Raw genomic sequence first — 21,396 nt, 5'->3', positions numbered from 1 at the left:
AAACCAGACCCAAGAGCTGTCTCCAAAACTGAGACCTGCACATTTCATCATCAGAGAATCCCAGGCTGGTTTGTGTTGGAAGGGTCCTTAAAGACCCCCTGGTTCCAATCCCCTGCCGTGGACAGGGACACCACTGTCCCCATCAGGGTCAGGTGGCTTCAGCAGCCAGCTGGGATCTGCAGCTCCAGCCTGCTGGGTGCCAGCAGCCGCCTAATCCAGGTGGATATTCCAGCGGCAGGTGTTGTTCAGGCGGCTCCATAGCCCAGCTGGCACTCCCCAAATAACCTTTCTTCACTCCAGCCCAAGGGAAAATGCATCTGCCAGGTGAAGAATAGGAAGAGAGGAGGAAATTCTTCCCTGGGAGGCTGTGAGGCCCTGGCACAGGGTGCTCAGAGCAGCTGTGGCTGCCCCTGGATCCCTGGCAGTGCCCAAGGCCAGGGTGGACACTGGGGCTGGGAGCAGCCTGGGACAGTGGGAGGTGTCCCTGCCCAGGGCAGGGGTGGAATGAGAGGAGTTTTAAGGTCCTTCCCACCCAAACCATTCCATCATTCCATGATTCTATTCCAGTTTCCTTGTAGGCACTGCCCTTGCCCAAACAGGATTTGGGAGCCCACAGGGAAAGGCTGCAGTGCTCCTGTCTCACATCCATCTTGCAGCTCTCCCTAAAAGCCAAACTGGGCAGCAGATCCAGGCGTGGATCCATCAGCGCTCAGTGGTTACGGCAGCCCTGGCAATGGCTGGGGTGGCTCACGAACGATTCCATGGCCAAGGAATCGAACTCTTCCTCCCAGATTTCCCAACATGGAGCACTTCCTTCCCTGTGCCTACAGCCGCAGGTCATGTGCCAGAGGTGTCACACGGAGCACGAGGACAGGATGCACCATCATTTCCAGGAGAAATAGGAAAAAAGTCACATTGTGAAGGGAATCCCCAAGACCAGCAGCTCCTGGTGCTCCGGCATGTCTGGATTAGGGGATCCCAGCAGCCTGTATGGATCAAAATTGGCCTGTTGGGGTTTATGGGGCCTTGAGGAAGAACATTTCCAGGGAGGTTTGGAGTCCCCATCCCTGGAGGTGGCACTTGGAGCTCTGGGCTGGTGACAAGGCAGGGATCAGGCACAGGTTGGACTTGATGATCCTGGAGGGCTTTTCCAACCTCTGGGATTCTGGGATTCTGTGATTGAGGAGCATCTCTAAAGTCCTTGAGGTGACATCTTTGTATCCACCCCCAGGCTGGCCAAGCCAGGTCCACAACCTGCCCTTCCCAGGATGTTAAGCATCCAAAGGAAAGAAAGGAAAAGGGCTTCCAGTAAATGCAGGAATCATGACGCTGCTGATCAGAACTGCTTAAGCTGACATCATTAAACTCAGGAAGTTTCGAGGTAGGAGTGTGGGACTCTTTATATAAATGTCTCCCTTCCAACCCCACTGCATTCCCGGCCTCGGTGGCAGGCTGGCACGGGATAATTATCCATTTTTGCAGTGTCTCTTTCCGCTGATGTTCAGCACGTTTGGGAATCCTTTTCCATTGTGATTCTCGGAGCGTTCCCCCTCTGCCACCTGCAGCTCAGTGACATCCCCCTGCTTAAACACCAAAATGCGAAAATTCCTGAATATCCTACTGCTCCCCGTGAGGTGGATGGCACCTGCAAGTCCTTGGTGCCATGGGAAGGCAACTTGGAATTTTTACCGAGAGGAATTTCCTCTGGGTTTGGGTGGCAAAAGCCCAGTGTCCCAAGCCCGGCTCCTGAATTCCCACTGCTCCTGGTCCCGACAGATCCCCATGCTCCGTGCTGCTGCTGATGGGGGGCTGAGGCCACCCCAGTTTTCTGCGATCCTGTGCCTGCAATAATCCCTCCGAAGCCCGAGAGTTACTTTTGTTTTCTTCCACCAACTCTGTCCATTTCGCCTTTGGCAAACATCGATTTTCCACAATTCCCCGCAGCCCTCATAAAGCAGCTGCCAAAAAGGCTCCCTCGTGGGCCACTTCTTTTATTTGTCGAACAAAAGAATCATCAGCATTGTCTCCAGAGCGCTCCGGCGAGGGCGGCCTGGGATTAGGATGCCGAGCTCCCTCTCCTGGCTGCCGGATCAAAAGGAATCGCTGAAAAGTCCTGCGCACCTGAAAATCGGGATCGCCGGACTCCGGCCGAAGGAGGAAGAGTCCTTCCAGCTGTTTTGCAGATTTTCAGATTCCATCAGTTTCCCTCTCCGTGAAATACGCTGGAAAAAAATTGTTCGGGTGCAATAATTGTGGGAGGGAGATGAGTTTGTCTGTGGGCTGAACCTGCTTTTGCTCCTCTCCCTTTTTTCTCATCTGTCACTGTCAGGGAGCAGATCCCAGTGGGAAAATCACTCGGAGGGTCTCTGCAGGAAATCCACGGGTGTCTCCCACCAGTTATCCACGAAATGTTCCTCCAGGGGAAGGGAGAGTGTGGAAAGGACGTGCACAGGGAAGAGCAGCAGGGAACAGGTTGGGATGAAGGGTCAGGATCGCTGGACCACGGGAAGTCCGATCAGGATCCTGGTGGAGGCTGAAGGGCTGCTCTGGAGAGAGGGCAGCAGGAGCAGCGGGATCTGCTGGGAGGCAACAAGCAGCTCTCAGCAGGAAAACTGGGAGCTCCAATATTCCAATCTTCACCTCAGGGTCTCAGCGTGGGTGGCAAACACGGCTTAATTCCAAAAAACCCATCAAATCTCTCCAAAAAGTGACATTTTCCATTTTCAGATCAAGGCTCCCTTCCTGTCTCCTTGGCATGATGTGCTGGCCCAGCAGCCGCTGCAGGCTGGGAATTCTGGTTGTGGTCTCCAGCTGGGATCCTGTGGGAATTTGGATTGAAAAGCTCAGAGCTCTGCACACGGAGGGTGAAAGCAGCGATGGATTTTGCAATGGAATCCTGAGCCGTGTGTGTGTCCTCTCACACACTTTGGGAGCAAATGGGTACCACAAATCCAATTTGGAGGAGTCAAGAAGCCCTGGAAAACTTTTAGTCTCCCCACAATGCAATTATGTGCGTCTCTGAGCTGCTCCAGGTCTAGGGAGCGGAACGGTGCTGGCTGTCCTTAGGAATTATGGAATCAATGAATCAGGGAATGCTTCGGGTTGGGAGAAACCCTAAGGACCATCTCATTCCACCCCCTGCCACGGGCAGGGACATCTTCCACTATCCCAGGGTGCTCCCAGGCCCGTCCAACCTGGGATGCTGATCCCATGGAAACACAGAATATCCCGAGCTGGGAGGAATCAGGGATCGTGGAGTCCAGTCCCTGACCCTGCAGAGCCCCACCCCAAAGAAAGGAGCTCCAGGAGCCTCTCACGAGTGCCTTTCATGGCCGGGTCCTGCCTGAATGAGCCTTGTTGTGACGAGATGGAAAAGGAGCTTCAGAGCGCGGCTCCGGCGGCTCAAAGGAGGGAGAAGTTTCCGTGTAAAAGGGAAACGAAAGCTCGGCAACAAGGTCACCTCCACTGCCTCAGGCGATCCGAGGGATGACAAAAGTTTCCGTGTAGCACAGCAGCAGAAGACAAAAGCCATCCCTGGAGGGAAGGAAGAGAGAGGGAGCGCAGAGCAGAAAAGAAATTTAATGCAGGGAAAGCCACAAGGTTTGCTGGCAAGGACACGCTCCTGGGTGGATCAGAGGATCATGGAATAGCTGGGGTTTGATGGGACCTTCAGAGGCCATCGAGTCCATCCCCAGGGTGCAGGATAAAGTGGGTAATGGCTCCCAGGAGCCTTGAGCAGGATTCCTCAGAGCCATCGATGCTCCAGACCTGGCTCTGCGTCTCCTGAGTGCTGGTGGTGGGCACGGGGCCAAGGGGCACCCGGGAACACCAATAACTGCTGGAATTTGGATCTCCTTCCCACTCTCCTTCCCACTCTCCCCACACCATCCGAGTCCATTAGGGAGAGCTGGGAATCGGCACTGAACCAAGATGCCAGGCCCAGTGAGCCGTTCCCAGCATCTGAGCAGCACCAGCAGCCCCGCAGGGAAAGCATTTGGCCTTGTCTGGGAATTCTTCCTCTTTGCTGACGACTTGTGCTTGTCCCTTTCCACAGATCCAACAGTCCCTAAGACCAGCAGGGTCAGGACAACTCCTGGTTTGTGATTCCTGGGAGAAGTGCAAATGGCTTTAAAGCCAACAGCCGGGACGCAGATGGCTCTAATGCGGGAGAACAGCTGGGATGTGCACAGGTTTTCCAGAGGCACGAGGGAAAACACAATGGAAGGTGTCTGGGTCCCTGCAAGTTCTAGCAGAGCAGAAAATTGGACATTCCTCTGTGCAAAGTGCCTGGCACAGGCAGAGGAACCGGGAATACGTTTAGGGCAGCGCTGCAGACTGCCCAGGGTGGCGGGGCTGGAGTCGGAGTCCTGGGCACGCAGCATCCAGCCCCATCCAACCTCGGCCCCACAAGGAGCCCTGGGGCTGCTGAGTCCATGTTGCACAGCTGGGAGAGCTCTGAGGGCGGAGGGAGAGAGAGGAGAAGCCCGAATCCCACAGGACCCCAGTCCTCCATGAGGTGCTGGTGCCTCCTCCAGCCCCGGGGCTCGCTCACAGCACCCCGGGACCCTCCCGGGAGCCCGGGGTGGGTGCAGGGTCAGCACATCTGTGTCTGCAGGGAAAGGGAGCTCGGTGTTTCCTCTGGGAAATGCAGAAGGGGGGAGTTCACCTCCCAGGCTCCCGAGGACAGCGGGAAAGGCAGGAGTCGCCTGGGGGAGCTGGATCCTGAACAGCTGAACTCACTCGGGCACCTGGATGTCTAAGGAGCACTAAAACCTCCCCATCTTCTCCTATCCCCCACGTTCTTCTGAAATCCCTCTCCTGGGTGCCTGATTCTCCTGGGATCCCTGAGGATCCCAGCGCGGAAGGGAAGTGTCTCAGCTCCCAGGCAGAGTTAGAGTGATGTGTGGGCAGGCTGGGAGCTGGAGCCACTGCAATCCTTTCAGCCAGGCAGCTGCACTTCCCCTTTCTATCACACGCATTTAAAAGCTTTTAAGGGAACGATCCATCCCCTCTGCTGGCAAAGCCAGAGCTGGGCTGGTCCTTGGGATCTTAAATCATTTTAAAATACGGAGCAATATTGGTTTAAAAGCCTTTGCTGCAGGAAACCTCAGCAGAGCTCGACAGCAGCTCGGGGCTTCCTGGGGATCCATCACTCGCCAGGAAAGGGCCGGGCACTGCCTGACAGGGACAACTCTCTGGGACAAACCAGGAGTTTCTCCCTACGTCATTCCCAGACACCCCCAGGGCTGCACATGAGCCCAGGGAATTTTATGTTGTTTAATATCTCAGATCTCCGTGGTCGGGGCAGTGTTTGTGTTCGCTGAGCTGCTTAAGGATAGGGATGGATGGCTCAGCTGGCAAATCCACCTCAGGGAGGGAACGTGCCCAAATTCCTGGTTTCCAGGCAGGGCTTGGCTGCAGTGGCCCTCATCCTGCCATTCCCACCCAGGCTTTGGGTTGGAGCCCAGGCATTCCCATTCTCCCACTTTGCTGTGTGCCCTCGGAGAGGGGAGCAGGGGTGGTGAACTGGGAATGTTGGGAAGACCCAAGGGCAGTTCCCTCTATCCAGGGACGAGAGTGTGTCCTCTATGTCACCTTCCCTTTGCCAACATCTGAAACTCTTGGCTGTTGACAGAGAGAGCTGGGAATGTCCAGCCTGGAGGAGAGAAGATTCCAGCGGGAGCTAAAAGGGCTCCAAGAGACTTGGGAAAGAGGGGGTGGAACGGGATGAGCTTTAAGGTCCCTTCCAACCCAGCCCATTCTGGGATTTTATGGTCTGTTTTACTTGGGTTACTGTTTTGCTCTGTTCCTGCTGGGTTTGTGTTCTGATTTCCCAGGACAAACCTGCTTGGCTGCTGCTTCCCGAGGAGTCAGGATGAGTCAGTGCAACGAGTGACCCTGGGAGCAGGACCAGGGCGCTGGCTCAGCCCTGCTTTTCCTCAGGATTCAGGGAGTTACGGAGATTCCACTGCCCTGAGAGGCTGGAGAGGCAGAGAATCCCATTTCCACTTCATTTCCCACAGTGCAGCTTCCTTGGCTCACAGAGGGCAGCGTGGCAAGAAGTCCACCACGGAGCTAGGCCAGCTGGGGCTGGAAAGGAGGATCCCTGGAGTCTGGGGAGGGAGACGAGGACAAGGACATTTATGCCCCTCTCACAGACCCTGCAGAGGGTCTCTCCTGCTCAGCCCAGAGCTTCCCACCCCCTGTTTTCTGGAGGAATCAGGGGATCCCTCCCTTCCTGCCCCACTCCAAAGGGCTCCGAGATGCTCCATCTCCACCTGAGCCCATCCCGGAGTCGCTGAACTTCCCCTGAGCTGCTGCCAGGGATCCTCCCTCTCATTTATCTGCAGGATCAGTTGTAGCTGTATTGATTTTCCCTCCCTGCCTCTCCTCTCTGTGTTTGCTTTCTGAATTATGCAGCTGGGCAGTTTTTCCTCCTCGCGAGGAGCGGGAGAGTTGCGGAGGATCAATTGAGCCCTGCCATAGTTTAATCAGGAATCCCCAGTAGGAACCAGCAGAGAAAAAGGAGAAGGGAAGACAATGAAGACGGGGTCGATCAATCCAGTCCTGGTGCAAAGGAAAGAAAGGGAAAGAAGAGAGGAAGGGGTGGAATAATCAGTCCGTTTTCCTCCTGCAGCCCTCAGATCCCCCAGCCTCAATCAATAACCAACTTTGACAGTCATTGCTTCAGAAAGAAACTTCCAAAATCCCCCTGAACTCAAAGAATGTTGGTGCTTTATAGCATGAAAATGGCCAGTAAAGCCTTGCTAAAGACAGGGAGAGGGGTAGGACTCCTTCCCCTTCTTCCTCTTCCCTTTAAAATCCACATTAGGAGGGCTGAGCCGAGATGAAAGCACAGCAAATAAGGCTTTTAGTCCTCGTTCTGTTGTTGCAATTACTTTGCCAATAGTAATGATCTCAGGACTGGTTGGAGGATCCCTGATGCTGTGCTGGGGACGTGGAGGGGGGGGGACAGAGCTTCTGGGATTTTTCCAGCACCACAAATCCAGGAGATGGAACCCCACGGATACAACAGAGGTTGGTTTGGAGCATGGAAGTAAAACCAAACAGCGCTCACAGGGCACAGGGACCGCAGGGACCACGTGGGTGTTGTGACAGCAGGTGACAAGAGAGATTTTTGTGGCAAAAATGGTGTGGCCACAGGCCCAGGGCAGGGGCTGTCCCCTGTGCTGGCACTGCTGGGACACCTCGAGTGCTGGGGGCACTCTGAGTTCTCCAGGCTCTGGAAATCAAACCTCCCCAAAATCCTGACAGATGTCCCACGGAAGAGCACCAGTCTCGGGGCTGCCTGATTTCCAGAAGGTTGGGCTGGCTCTGGGTTTGAATTTCGAACTGCTCAGGTCAAGTTCAGCTCCTAAAGAAAACATTTAGATCTGGAAACTCCAAAGCTGAAGGTACCAGATCATCATCCATGGAAAACCTTGGAGGACCACCAGGACAGACATCTCTGCAGCTCCACTCTGGGGCTGTGCTCCCAACGAGAGCAGCATTCCAGGCTGGATCTGGGTGTGCAGGCCAGAGCAGCTGGCTGGAGCCCACAGTGGCATCAAAACTTGGGAAACCATGGCAGGATGGGAAGTTTGCATTATCGGCCACGGATGAACCACGGCTGCATCACGGCAGCGGGCAGCTGAATTTCCTACGCTGCAGTGCTTGAGTTCAGGACAAACCTTTCTTTCCCCAAATTCACTTTAGACAAAAAAAATCTCTATTTTTGGGGACAGAAATGCCTGGAAGAAATCCTTGAGCAAATTTCAGAAGAATAATTGACAGAGGTAATGAATCCTTCATTGTCATCCCTGGCAAGGACAACCAGGAGCTGCCTTAATCCCATTCCGCAGCTCCCACACAACAGGAGCTGATTCAGTCACTCTCTTCTGTATTCATCTTCATTCCCGAGGGACATCGTAATCCCTGAGATTCCTCACCCAAGAGCCTGACTTCAGCCACCAGGTCCAGAAGTCCCTGATGAGAAGGGCAGAGCCTGCCAGGCACGAGGTCAAAAGCGATTGATGGGAGGCCAGGACTGGAAGGAGAGCGAAGCCAGCAGAAAAACAGTTCAAATTCAATATTTGCCCTGATCAGACTCAGTTTGGTCTAAAAAAAAGTCAGTTTTGAGAGCTGTGCTTCCACCACAGTTTGTCCTATAATCTCATGGAGGGATCAGCACAGGGATCAGCCAGTTGTCATAATTAACACTTTGGTTAATGGGAACAGAGAGCGGGTAGGGATGGAAGTAAAGCTCAGTCAGGAATGGATGGAGGCACAGCCCATGGGAAGGTTGGAGGTGCAGCTCACCCCTGACAGTCCAGGTGGTTCAGTCTTTGCTTCCATGGGCTTTTCCAAGCCAAGCTTCCCTCCCAGCTCCTTGCCCAGCCCCTCCACCAAGGGCAGGTCACCCCCAGCCACGCCAGGAGTGTTGATTGCTGGTTTCCAGCTGCCTGAGGAAGCAGGACCGGGCTGCTCCTCCAGCAGCCTCGTGGAAGGAGCTCCTCGCTCGCCTCCTCCCAGAATTTGTTCCACATTTTCTGCTAATAAGGGCACAGGGAGAGAGAGAGACAGAGAGAGAAGAGGAGAAAAACTGCTCTAAATTATTCATGGACAATATCATTATGTGTCATAACAGTGTGTCTGTGATGGGAAAGAGTGAGTGTGGCAGGGGCTGGGGTAGCACAGGCCGGGCTGCACAATAGCGAGAGCTGATTAATTATTGATGTGCACTAATTGGCTACAGGGTTTCAGGACAGCTTGGGCTTTGTTGGGATCATTTGTATTCTTGCTTTGGAAATGGACCCCCCCCCACACACAAACCCAACATTTTCGTGTGCAAGTCTTCTCCCTCCTCCTCCTCCTCTTTTCCCCCTCCCTCCCTCTCTGCCTCCCCTGCTTCCAGTGCTCCCGATCCCCCTGTGTGTGTACAAATTAACATGATCTTAACCTCTGCTGATTTTCTGCGGCGCTGACACGCTGCCAACACCTCGGTGCAGTTGGGCTCGGCCTGCAGCGCTGCTTTTTGGTGCGGAAAACCGGCCCTGCCCTCTGCACCGGCTTCTCTTTGCATCCCGGGCCGGCCTCTTCTCTCAGCCCGTCCCTGCCTTGGCCCTCAGAGCAGCTGGAAAGTCCTTCCCAGGCAGTTTTTCCTTCCAGAATGGTCCAGACCTTGCCTTGGAGCCTGCTGTGGTTGCACCCCAAGACCTGAGTGCCGGCCTGGGAGGTGCCAGCAAGGTGAGGGGAGAGGTCGGAGCTCGGGGCACTTGGTGGTTGAACTTCGACAGCACAAAGGTCCCGGTGCTGGGGCTGCTCCTCCCCCGGCTCCCGCTGCTCCCAGCGTGTCCACTCAGGTGAGCCCCCACCTGCAGAGCTGCCCCAGTCCTGGGACCCAGCACAGGGAGGGCCTGGAGCTGCTGGAGAGAGCCCAGAGCTGATCAGAGGGATGGAGCAGCTCTGCTGGGATGAAAGGCTGGGGTTGTTCAGCCTGGTTCTGGGGAGAGCTCAGAGTCCTTCCAGAGCCTAAAGGGGCTCCAGGAGAGCTGCAGAGGGACTGGGGACAAGGCATGGAGGGACAGGACCCAGGGAATGGCTTCCCAGTGCCAGAGGGCAGGGCTGGATGGAATCTTGGGCAGGAATTGTTCCCTGGGAGGGTGGGCAGGCCCTGGCACAGGGTGCCCAGAGCAGCTGGGGCTGCCCCTGGATCCCTGGCAGTGCCCAAGGCCAGGCTGGACATTGGGGCTGGGAGCAGCCTGGGACAGTGGGAGGTGTCCCTGCCCCCGGCAGGGGTAGATCAAGATGAGTTTAAGGTCTCTTTCAACCCAAACCATTCCATGATTCCATGACCAACCACTGGTCCAACAGCTCCCTCTGCCCTTGCCCCCCACATGGAATCAGCAGGTTGCCACATTCTCGTTCCATGGGCTGTACCAAGCCAAGAACTCCCCCACAAACATCAGCTTTTCACCCTCTCAGGATGCCCCAATGAGGGTCAGGACTGACCCGGGCTCCCTTCAGCCCCTGATATCCCAATAAAGGCCAGGCTGAGCTGCCTGGAGCCAGGAGCTGCTCCCAGCAGAGCAGTGTCAGAGCAAGGGAAACTTCCCAGTGCCTCATGCTCTGCTAAATCCCTTCATCCTGCCCTCTGGCATTTTAAGGATGCTGTTTGCAGGGAAGAACACTCAAATGAACATCCCAAGGATGGCACCAGGACCTTGCTCAAGCATTAACTGGGGCTGGTGACATTTTTTTTGGTTCTCCGAGCTCCTGTTTCCTGATAGCCGTGATTAAAGTTTTAAGGGCAGGATGACACGCATGGGCTGAGGCATCTTTCAGCTGAATGCCTGAGAGGTGCAGTTTGGGGTCAGGTGTTTGCTAAAGATATTTCCCAAGCTGCCTTTAAATAAATCACAGGGCCTGGAGCGAGGTGAGGCCTGGCTGAGGAACCCTTGGGTTGTCTCCACTCCCACCCTGTGGAGTTCCAGTGAAAGCAGCCAGGATTCCTGAGGGATTGGTTGATCCAGCAGGGCAAGGACAAGACAGATGTTGACCAGAGGGTGGCACAGCTGCAGAAATCAATTTGTAGGGTCAGATCTTGGGTCCACGAGGGGTTTCTCTGATCCCAATGAATGAGCTGCTCACTTGGACAAGGCACGTTGGAATAGGACTGGGGGGATGTGGGCCCAGTGCTTCTCTTTGCCGTGGACTTGCTGGGTGACCTGGACATGGCTCTGCATTCCTTACTTCCCCTAGGATTTATCTTCCTTCAGAACCTGGGATATCTGGGAGCCAAAGCAAACCTGCATCTGCTGGGCTGAGGAGTGAGAGTTGGAGCCACTCAGACAGATGGGGAGCACGGCCTTAGGCTGGAGGAGAAATTCCTCCCTGCAAGAGTGGTGAGGCCCTGGAATGGATTTCCCATCCCTGGCAGTGTCCAAGGCCAGGCTGGACGAGGCTTGGAGCAGCCTGGGATAGTGGAAGGTGTCCCTGCCCGTGGCAGGGGATGGAGCTGGATGAGCTTTGAGGTCCCTTCCAACCCAAACCATTCCACGATTCTGTGATTCCCTGTGTTTTATTTTGGAATCCATTCCTCATGACTCCTAAGGAATTTATTGAAATCTCTCTCTATTCCATAGAAACCACACAAAAATCCTATTAATACTGATCCTGCTTCCCCCTGGAAGCTGCACAACTGTCCATGCATGAAACGCCCCAAAATCCGGGGGATTTCTGTATCTGGGCTCTTGGGATGGAGCTGGGACCCTTTGTTCTCTTTGCTCCTTCTCCCTCATCTTTGAAACCCTTTGCATTATTCCTTATAGGAATAAAACAAAGAAAGAATTTAATTTATTTGTTTATTTATTTAGGACAAACCCTTCCCTTCCACTTCAAAAGGGGCCATGTGCAGGAGCCTCTGGTGGATCCCAGGAAACCCTTGATTGATTATCCGAAAGGAGCCAAGTGAGATGAAAAACAGAGGGATGGGAATCATTGTAAAGGGAGCAGACACTAAAATATCATCAATTTTTTATTAAACAGAATCTTTTCAATAGACAAAATGAGCTTTCCTCTCCTCACTCATGTTTTCTCTTTCTTTCCCCCAAATTTAGTTTTCCTTAGACATGGGGAGATTCTCTTTTACCTCTTTTCCCTCTTTTTTTCTGTTCCTGGGACTGGGAAGAGGTGTGGGGTGAGATGGTGACCTGGGCCACCAAGCAGGACTTAGTGCCTAAAGCTTCCCATCAAAAGCCGTCTCTTTTCCACCGGCAGAGGACAAGGGACAGAGGGAATAAAATGAAATGAGAGAAGTTCAGACTGGGCCCAAGGTTTAGATTGGATATTAACAGCAAACTCTTCACCAAAAAGGTTTTCCAGCCCTGGCACAGACTGCCCAGGGCAGTGGTGGAGTCACCATCACTGGAAGTGCTCGAAAAACGTGTGGATGTGGCACTCGGGGACACGGGGCAGTGGTGGGGCTGGCAGTGCTGGGAATGGTCGGACTCGGTGATCCCAGAGGGCTTTTCCAGCCTCAGTGGTTCCATGATTCTGTAAAAATCACCTTAGGGCTCCCCAGAAAAGTCGAACTCAGCGCTGCCTGGATGAAGCCCTGAGGGTCTTTGCTGACCTCTTTTGAGCAGGAGTTTGGACTGGAGGCCTCTGGATGTGGAAACCATGCTTTTACTAGAAAATGGACATAACGTGAACCAGCCATGAAATAGAAGAACCAGAGCACGTAAGAGAGAAGGACTTGAGCACCTACACAGGGGAAGAGTCCATGGGGAGGCTGTGAGAAAGGAACAGCATTGGGGAGAATGTGAACGAGGAACAAGCAAAGGAAGAAAAGGATAAGGAAATGCCAACTGAAGGACAGTTGTGACATACACGACGGACAATGTGACACACAGACAAGAGCCAATCATAGAGCATAAAGCAGCTTTGTGTGAAAATAGCCCTAAACCAATAATAATTATGCATGATCATGTGTAGGGAAAGCAAGAATCGTGTATTAGGGACAGTAGTTCATCAATAAAATGGCTTCTGCCTGATTCATACCGAATCGTGCAGAGTCCATTGTTTCTCTCCGCATCTGGATGCTCCTTCCAGCCCGAATTACTCCCTGATCCTGGGAAGCAAAGGCTGGGAGCCCTCGGGAAGGCAGTGGCAGTGAGGTGGGGACATGGCTGAGCTCAGGCTGCGCATGCAGAGCTGTTGGGTACATCCTCGGCGTGCTCAGCTCACTGCTGAGTGCTGCTCAGCAAGGATTTAATGCGAGAGCATCAGCAGCTCGTGTTACAGTCAGCAAAGTGCGAGGAGAGCTGCGTGGTGGCAGGCACATGGCTTCAAACTGACAGGGAACTGCTTTAGGCTGGATATTAGGGAGAAATTGTCCCCTGTGAGGGTGGGGAAGCCCTGAGGTTGAGAGAAGCTGTGGCTGCCCCATCCCTGGAAGTGTCCAAGGCCAGGCTGGAGCAATGTGGGAGAGTGGCAGGGGTGTCCCTGCCCGTGGCAGGGGTGGAACTGGGTGATCTTTAAGGTCCATTCCAACCCAGAGCAGTGTCTGTGACGGGACGTGTGGGGCCGAGCTGGAGTTCCTCTGACAGAGGGTCTGGGCACAGGGTTTGGAATCCTTTACGTGTGAGGGCTGGGTGAGTGTGTGCAGGGGGCTGTGTGTGTCCTGCAGGGACACAGGCACACGGCCAGTTTTAGCTGTGCGAGGTATTTTTGGGTGTGTGGCAGTGCTGGGTGCCTGCGCCCGTGGCTGGGTGTGCGCTGTGGGTGTTTATGGGTGTGCAAGAGCTGTGGTGAACAAGGACCCTGCTGCTTATTGCAGGGGTTGCCTCGTTTCCTTCCTTACAGCTTTATCCAGGAGCCCCCGGCATGGAAACCTTGCTCTGACTCCAGAATGTACCACAGAAAAGAAAAAAAACAACTCCACCACCAACAATGCGTGTTTAGGATCCACTTACCAGGGGGTTTCTTTCCCCCCTTCCCCTAATCCCTCCCGAGCCGAGCGAACGCGAGCACCAGAATAAAAACCACACACAAAAAAAGAAAGGGCGAGAGCGAGGGAGAAAGAGGATTTCCTTCAAATCTGCTCTGTCTGCGCGTGATGGAGACTCATTCCCATAATCATTTTGACAGGTGTGCAATGCTTGAAAAGTTGGGGGGTACGGGGGCGAGGCGGGGAGGGGGAGCGGCAGCATCGCCCTTTGGCGGCGCGGGCGCGCCGTGCGCCGGGCGCGCTGATTAGACATGACAAGCACACCTGCCAGCGCCGCAGCCCGGCAATTAAAGCCTCTTTGAGGTCCCAGGAAGTGACCGCATTAGAAAAGCCCCTCGCAGGCAGCTCCTTAGCATATTCCCAGTGTCATTAGCGCGGCGGCAAAGGCGAGGCACAGCGGCGGAGGGCTCTGACATGACCCGTGCTCCCTTCCCGCTCGGGGAGGGGATGCAAAGTGACTTTTAAAGAGGAGTCTTTTTTTTTTTTTTTTTTTTTCCCTTTCCCCTTTAAATTTGATTTCCAAGCCCCTCTCGCCGCTGCCTCCCTCCTGCTCTTGGAAATGTTCCATCTTCGCCGGGGTCAGCAGGGGGAAGGGAGCCAGAATTCATTATAGACGGAAAAGGACTTTGCTAAAATCTGGGCAGCTTCTGGGACAATAAAAATCAGTTCTGGATTCCAGTGTGGATCCTCACTCTGCTCGCTGCTTTCCCTTCTTCTTCCACTTTTCTGCATCCTCTTCCTCTCCTCCATCACCTCCCTGTCCCTCTTTCCTCTCCCACATCCTGCTCTTGATATTCCCCCTCCTCTTGTCCCTGGAGGCTGCCTGGCGCACAGTGGGAGACCCTGGTGGGGTCACTGACCTTGGCAGTACCACACGAGATTGGTGCCACGGGCATCATCCATCTGTCCATCCATCCATCCATCCCTCCATCCATCCCTCCATCCATCCATCCATCATCCATCCATCCATCCATCCATCCATCCATCATCCATCCATCCCTCCATCCATCATCCATCCCTCCATCCATCCATCCATCCATCCCTCCATCCATCATCCATCCCTCCATCCATCCATCCCTCCATCCATCCATCCATCCATCCATCATCCCTCCATCCATCCCTCCATCCATCATCCCTCCATCCATCCATCCATCCATCCATCCATCCATCCATCCATCATCCCTCCATCCATCCCTCCATCCATCATCCCTCCATCCATCCATCCATCCCTCCATCCATCCCTCCATCCCTCCATCCATCCATCCCTCCATCCATCCACTGTTCTCCAAGAGCAGCTCAGCCTTGCAGCTTCTCTCCATGAACAAAGTCCCCAGGGCCAGACCCCTTCCCTCTGACCAGGGAGACTGGCAGCATTTTCCTGTGCGTTCCATGGCTCTGCAGAAGCTCTGTGAGCTCGCTGTGTCCCTCAGCCCTGCTTCCACACGAGCTGGGAGGTTCCAGAGGGATCCTGCCATTGCTCCTCAACGTTCAGAGTGCTCCTGGGGATGGAGGCTGTGTCCCTTGGAATTCCTCTGTCTTCATCCCAAGTGAAGCCCTAAATCCATCTCCATTCTTATTCCCTTCATTCCTGCACCTTCCAAGGCTATATCACAGAATCCCAAAATGGAAGGTCCCCTCACAGCAGGTGAACTCTGCCGACACCTGTGTGATCCCGCTCGGCTCCTCAGAGCTTCCCCCAACCCACAAATCTGTGCATTTCAGGCTTACAGCGGTACCTGGTTCCCATTCCAGCCCCCCCTGGAGCCCGGCAGTGCCCAGGTGCTCCAGACCCTGCTGGGTGAGGGGAAGCCACCCCAGCAGGTGCCCAGGGTGAGTTACCTGCCTCCTGTGGCTAACGGTGAGGGCTCCGGGGTGGCTGCTTCCCTCCTCATCCAGGGAGAAACAGCTCCATGGAGCTCCCCAGGGAGCCCCCTCGGGATGTCCCTGCACTGACTGCTTCCTCAGATGATACCAAAAATCGCAGGTTTTACTTCCTACACACCTCCGGAGGAGAGGAGGCAACCCCCACCCTGCAGCACTGCAGCCCCAGGGTGCGGCTGCCTCTTGTCACCGCTGTGGGCCAAGAGCTTCTGCAGGAGAGCTCCCTGAGGAGCATCCCCGTGCCTGTGAGGGATGCAGGAGGTGTCTGATGGAGTGTGGCAGCACGTTAGGGGATGTTTGGGGCTGGGACAGCTGGGACATTCCTCACCTGCTGCTCCTGAGGGGGAGGTGGAGCATGGGATGAGCAATGGATGAGGAAAGGAAAAAGAGGAGGTAGAGGAGGGCCGGATCCTGCAGGAGGAGAGAAGCAGAGCCGGGGGATGAGCTCTGAGGCCGCCCCGTCACTGCAGGCCCCCAGGGACAGGGATGCAGCGAGGAGCAGGAGCGCTGGTCCCGGGCATGGTGAAATCCGCGTGTTTACGGATGGTGACACGAGAGTGACACACAGTGGAGGAGCCTCATGAAAAAATAAACAGGCGATAATCACTCTGCCGAGTGCGCGCTCCACTCCTCGTTATTCCAGGGGAAAAGCCCACCAGGGCCGAGGGCTTCCGGAGATTAACCATTGCCTCGCTGGACGGCACCTGCCCTGGGGTGCTGCTGCTCAGGGGGTCCCCAATTTCTGTCCCCCCATCACAGAGGGGGTGCAGCAGTGCCTGGGGGTGCTGAGACATTGCTGAGCACACGGTGAGGGCTGGGAGAGCATGAGGGAGAGGCTCCAGCTCCTTCCAGCCCCAGGAACAGCTTGTTGGTGTCTCACAAGAGCAGCTTCCAGGGCTGTTTTGGCACAACCCAGCTGCTGCCGTGGGCACTGCTGACCCCCACAGGTCTCCAAAGCCCATTTTGGTGGCCACGGCTTCCCACGCACACAGCCAAGCCCCGGGGACCTGCTCTCACGCTGCTCAGCCCGAGCACGGAGCTCTGAGGTGACTTCTCAGACCCTGCTCTGCCTCTCTGCCCCAGCTCCCCCAAAGGCACAGAGAGTCCCTGGCCAAGGAAAATGTGTAAAAATCAAGCAAATGAGTAAAAAACGCAGTAAAAATCAACTTTTTCAATGTATTATTTCATTTCCAGATGACTCAAGGAGCAACATTTAAGGAGGAAATGAATAACAGCACCTGGCTGAATCCGTGGGAGCAGCGACTCTCCTGAGGGATCCTGGAGGCAGCTGGGGGGTCCTGCAGGGCTCTGGGAGACCTCCACCACCCTGACAGGACCTATCCCTAAAGGAGTGGTCAATCCAGACCACTCTTCACCCAGCCCTGTCCCTGTGGCTGGGGACAGGAGCAGGAGGGTTGACTTGGGATTGTGCAATGATCCCACAGAAAACAGAGAGGGAAAAGCCCCTTTAGACAGTGGGTGTTTAACAAGTTCTGGGGAAGGCCCCACCTCTCCTAGAGCTGCTGTGAGGGAGCCAAACTCTTCTTTGCTGTGAGCTTTCGTTTCCTGATGTGCTGCATCCCCTATTCCACTGCAGCACCTCCCTTCAGTGCCAGCAGGAGACGGGTGAAGTGGATCTAAGATTCAAAAGAGCCCTATGAGGAAGTGTGAAGTGAACTTGCTGCTGGAAAAATATCCCTGTGCAGACTGAAGGAATCTTTTCCCTCTCTTGCACCAGGAAAGTTTGAAAGGAACCTCCTCTCCTTTTCTCGGTCGGTGGGGTGGCTGGGGAGAGTGCCAGGAGGCAACAGCAGGTGGTGACACCACGAGCAGGGACAGGACTGAGGAGGGGAAGGGGCTTTCTCTGAAGGTCTTGGTCTGTCCAGGCATCTGACCTTTTGAGAAAGAGCAGAGAGGGCTCCAGGGGTGGGTGCCACCCCTCAAGTGCTGTCTCCAGATGTGTCCCCTGCCCACAGAGCAGCTTTCCAAAGGGACATGTGGAGCTTGGGGACAGCACGAGATGGAGGGAGGGATGGATGGATGGATGGATGGAGGGATGGATGATGGAGGGATGATGGATGGATGGATGGATGGATGATGGATGGATGGATGATGGATGGATGGATGGATGGATGGATGGATGGATGGATGGATGATGGATGGATGATGGATGGATGGATGGGTGGATAATGGATGGATGGATGGATGATGGATGGATGGATGGGTGGATGGAGGGATGGATGGATGGATGGATGGATGATGGAGGGATGGATGGATGATGGATGGAGGGATGGATGGATGGATGGCTGATGGATGGATGGATGGATGGATGGATGGAGGGGATGGATGATGGATGGATGCATGGATGGAGGGATGGATGGCGGATGGATGGATGGATGGGTGGGTGGATGGATGGATGGATGATGGAGGGATGGATGGATGATGAGGGATGGATGGATGGAGGGATGGAGGGATGGAGGGATGGAGGGATGGAGGGATGGATGGATGGATGGATGGAGAAAGAGCTGAGCTGTGTCTGCAGCCGGCAGTGTGTGGGTGGTGAGGAGAAGGAGGATGAACTACAGCTCCTTGGTGGTTCATCCAAGAAGACCTGTGTCTGTTTGCTCTGCAAACTGGGGTCTAAGAAGAAGTCCAAAGGCCATCGTGGTGTGGCAGGGCTTGGCATCCACCCAAGGGTCCATGCACAAGCCAACTGGAACTTCCTCCTGCCAGGAAAAAATGCAGCTGTGTGTCCTCAGCTCTCTTGGCCCCCGGGCTCTGGCACCTCCCCCACATGTTGGCCTTGTCCAAATTCTCAAATCAGGCAAGTTTTACCCCAAATCATGGATTTTTTTCCACTGCCAGGAAGCAGAGCTGGTTCTGGAAGGGCAGCAGGCAAGCATTTTACATGGGCAGTTTGGATCTTGCCCTAAACCTGCTCTGAGGGCCACGTGGGCTGTGCTCGGTGTGGTGATGCCACTGAGAACACCAAGGGTTGCCCAGCTCTGATCTCACTGAGGGCTGATCTCACTGCCCAGAATTCCCACTGTCCCACACTTGGGCACGGGGTGGAAGCCCCAAAGCCAATGGAGGGGCTGATGAGCCACTGGAACACCACTGAAATCCAAGCACATCCTGCCCTGGAGCATCCGTGTAAGCTCCTTTTGGGAAGGATTTTCCTAAAGCAGGGGGATCACGGCAGGAGATCTCCTCCGTGGCACTGCTTTGCTCGGGATGTTGGACAAGCAAATCAATCAGCCTCAATCCAGCCCCGAGGAGGGATAAATGTTCCTTGCCTTTATCATGGAGACTGGGAAACTGAGGAACAGAGGGATTTAAGCGGTTTTAAAAGGAAAAAAAAGGGGAAATCAAGATAATCCCAGAGCAAGGCAGGCACAGGGAGAGGAGGGAATGCTGAGCTCCCAGTTCTCAGCCATCGGCTCCCACGGTGTTCCTGTGGTGGAGGAGGTCCCTGGTTCTGCCACTGCTGCAGAGCTCGGCTCAGCTGTGGGACGAGAGCAGGGCCCAGGCTCCACATCCCCTCGGGAATGGGCTGAGTCAGAGGGCTCCTGGACAAGGACGCAGGGATGGGAATGACCGACAGACGGACAGAGCCGAACTCCAGGCAGGGATGGGAAAGGGGGGGTGAAGACGAGGTTCTGTTAAGACAGTGGCTGCACCCTCAGGACTGAGAGCTCATCCATATTTCAAACACCAGTTAGACAAACAAAACAAGAACCAGAGAGCCAAGCAAGGAGCCCGTTTGTCATATCAAAAGGGGTTTCAGTGGTACCTTCCTTGCCCTCCTGTCCCCTTGAAGTTTGTAGCTGGGGGGGAGAAGGGACAGCTCCTCTCCAGCCGAACGGCTCCGTGCCACAGCCGGAGCCGGGCTGTGTGTAATTAACCCCGGAGCCAATCCCCCAGTGGGGGCTGCCAGGCAGATCAAAGAACTCACACATCTTTGTCTGCGAGCGGCAGCCAAGGGGAGCTGCGAGGAAAGCAGAGCAGGGGTGGGAGAGAGCCAGGGAGCCGCGTGTGTGCTCCTAATTGATAAAAAGGGAAGAGCATCTTCCTCCGAGAGATCTCCAGCCCCATCAAAATGCAGCAGGAGAAGAAGAAGGGGAAAGAAAAAAGCTTTGCTTTCCCTTGCAGGAGCCGGCCAAAATCCAGCTGCTTCCAGCAGGAGAGCTGGTCCCAGGCAGGGCTGGGGGGGACAGGGCACCTCCGGGGTGGGGGGCACATGCCCAGGGTCAGGGGCTCTTGCCATGGGAGCCCTTGGCAAGGTGAGGGATTCCAGGAGCACCCAGGGGGCTCAGGTGAAACCTCTGCCTCACCTTCTCCTGCGGCACCAAGAGAAAAAAGGGTGAAACCAGCACATCCCACACCTTCTCCAAACCAGCACATCCCACAGCTGCCCTCCACCACGGGCCCTGGTCCATCTGTTTGCCACCAGCCTGTGCTTTTTGGAGAGTGGCCCAGGCAGGTGACCAGACTACGGATGAGCACCTGGCTGGAGCTCAGACTGCTGGTCTGGATGGGAGGAGTCACCAGATGTGCCAGATGTGCCAGGAGATGATGGAAGGAAAGCATGGTGAGGGGTGGGGGGGTTCCGCTGGTGGTTAAAGGGCGTTGATGTGAGAAACGGCCAAACTCCACAGACAACCAAAGGGAAGGAAGTGCTGGGACCTTCTGGGTCTGACAACAACCCCAGCCTCATGTGCTGGCCACGGCACAGGTGTCTCAGCTGCTTCTCAGGATGACCAGGTGGCTTCACCTGCTGGGGCAGGTCAGAATCCTGGTGTCACCAGGCATCTTCCCAATCAATTCCAACACCGAGGCTGCAGGACAGAGCCCTTCCCTAGGCCCTCCCACAGCTCCATCCACCCAAAAATGAGGCAGCTGAGCCTAAGCATCCCTTTGTCCCATGGAGAGGGACAGCAGTGCTGCCCAGAGCTGATTCACTCACCCCAGACTGAAGTGTGGCACACGTGGAAAAACCACCTGCCAAAGGAGTTGTTCTTCCAGGAACTGCAACAAAAGCCTGGATTTCCCAGGAACTGGGAGATACCCCGGTCTTTTCTGCCCCACAGACCACGGGGCTGCCCCTGGGCTGAGTCCCACAGTTTGTGCTTGGCTCTAGCACAGTTTGAACACATTGCACGTTCCCTGGTCCACAGGATTCAGTGCCAAAGACTCTGTCCACACCAGGGCATGGGGGCAAAAATGCAGGAATCTCCTCGTGGCCCCTCCTCACGTTCCGCAGCCACCCTGGGGCAGAGCACATCTTCCCCCCAGTAACCCCTCACATCGTTATTTACACTTGGTTCTTTCGCTGCACACACCTCCCTGGTTTGCTTCATTTTTAAGTTGTTCTTTTAAAAAATACACGAAATAAAAGAGTAGGAGCAAAAATTTAAATTGTTTACTGGAATGCAAATTGGGGTGAGCACCATCCCAGCATCAGCTGGCTCCAAGCAAAGGGGAACTCATGGTTTGGTTGGTGGTGGTTTCCAGGGCAGGAGGCTCCTTGCAGGAACCTCTCGGCTTGCTTTCAGTGCAAGAAGACACAAATGGAAAGGGAGCCTTGCTGGGAATGAGGTGATGGAACATTTGGATTGTCAGCGTGGGTGTGAGGGAGAAGGGGGAAAGTGGCAATTGTTTGTAGATATTGGGCTGTAGAAATAACCAAACGGACTTCAAAGGGAGGAGGTGGCCTCCTAAAAGAGCAGATTAAAACTGGGCAAAGGGTTAGTAGGAAATTCCCACTGCTGGACCGTCCCAGCCAATAGTGAGGAATGGGATGCCAAGACACCTCAACCCAGAAGCTGTGGGCTGGAGGTCACGCAGCCTTTGCCACTTGGGTCTGAAAAAAAATGGAAAAGAAAGAATTGAAACCCCAACAGAATCCCACAATGGTCGGGTCGGAAGGGACCTTACAGCTCATCCCATTCCACCTCTGCCGTGGGCAGGGACACCTTCCACTGTCCCAGGCTGCTCCAAGCCCC

The 21,396-nt window shown here is 54.8% G+C and overlaps 1 long non-coding RNA gene across 1 annotated transcript; it reads right to left on the bottom strand.

Moving 5' to 3' along the window:
• Positions 1-3,045: 3,045 nt before the first annotated feature.
• Positions 3,046-21,386, bottom strand: LOC125333235. The gene is made up of 3 exons (XR_007206811.1): positions 21,293-21,386; positions 3,453-3,460; positions 3,046-3,056 (listed from the first exon to the last, which is right to left on the bottom strand). It is a non-coding gene; the product is annotated as an uncharacterized LOC125333235 (long non-coding RNA).
• Positions 21,387-21,396: the final 10 nt, after the last annotated feature.

The sequence above is a fragment of the Corvus hawaiiensis genome, chromosome 14, assembly GCF_020740725.1.
Source record: "Corvus hawaiiensis isolate bCorHaw1 chromosome 14, bCorHaw1.pri.cur, whole genome shotgun sequence".
Taxonomy (NCBI): Eukaryota; Metazoa; Chordata; class Aves; order Passeriformes; family Corvidae; genus Corvus; species Corvus hawaiiensis.
The sequence above is the reverse complement of the archived record's forward strand: the minus strand, read 5'-3'. Positions and strand labels throughout refer to the sequence as shown.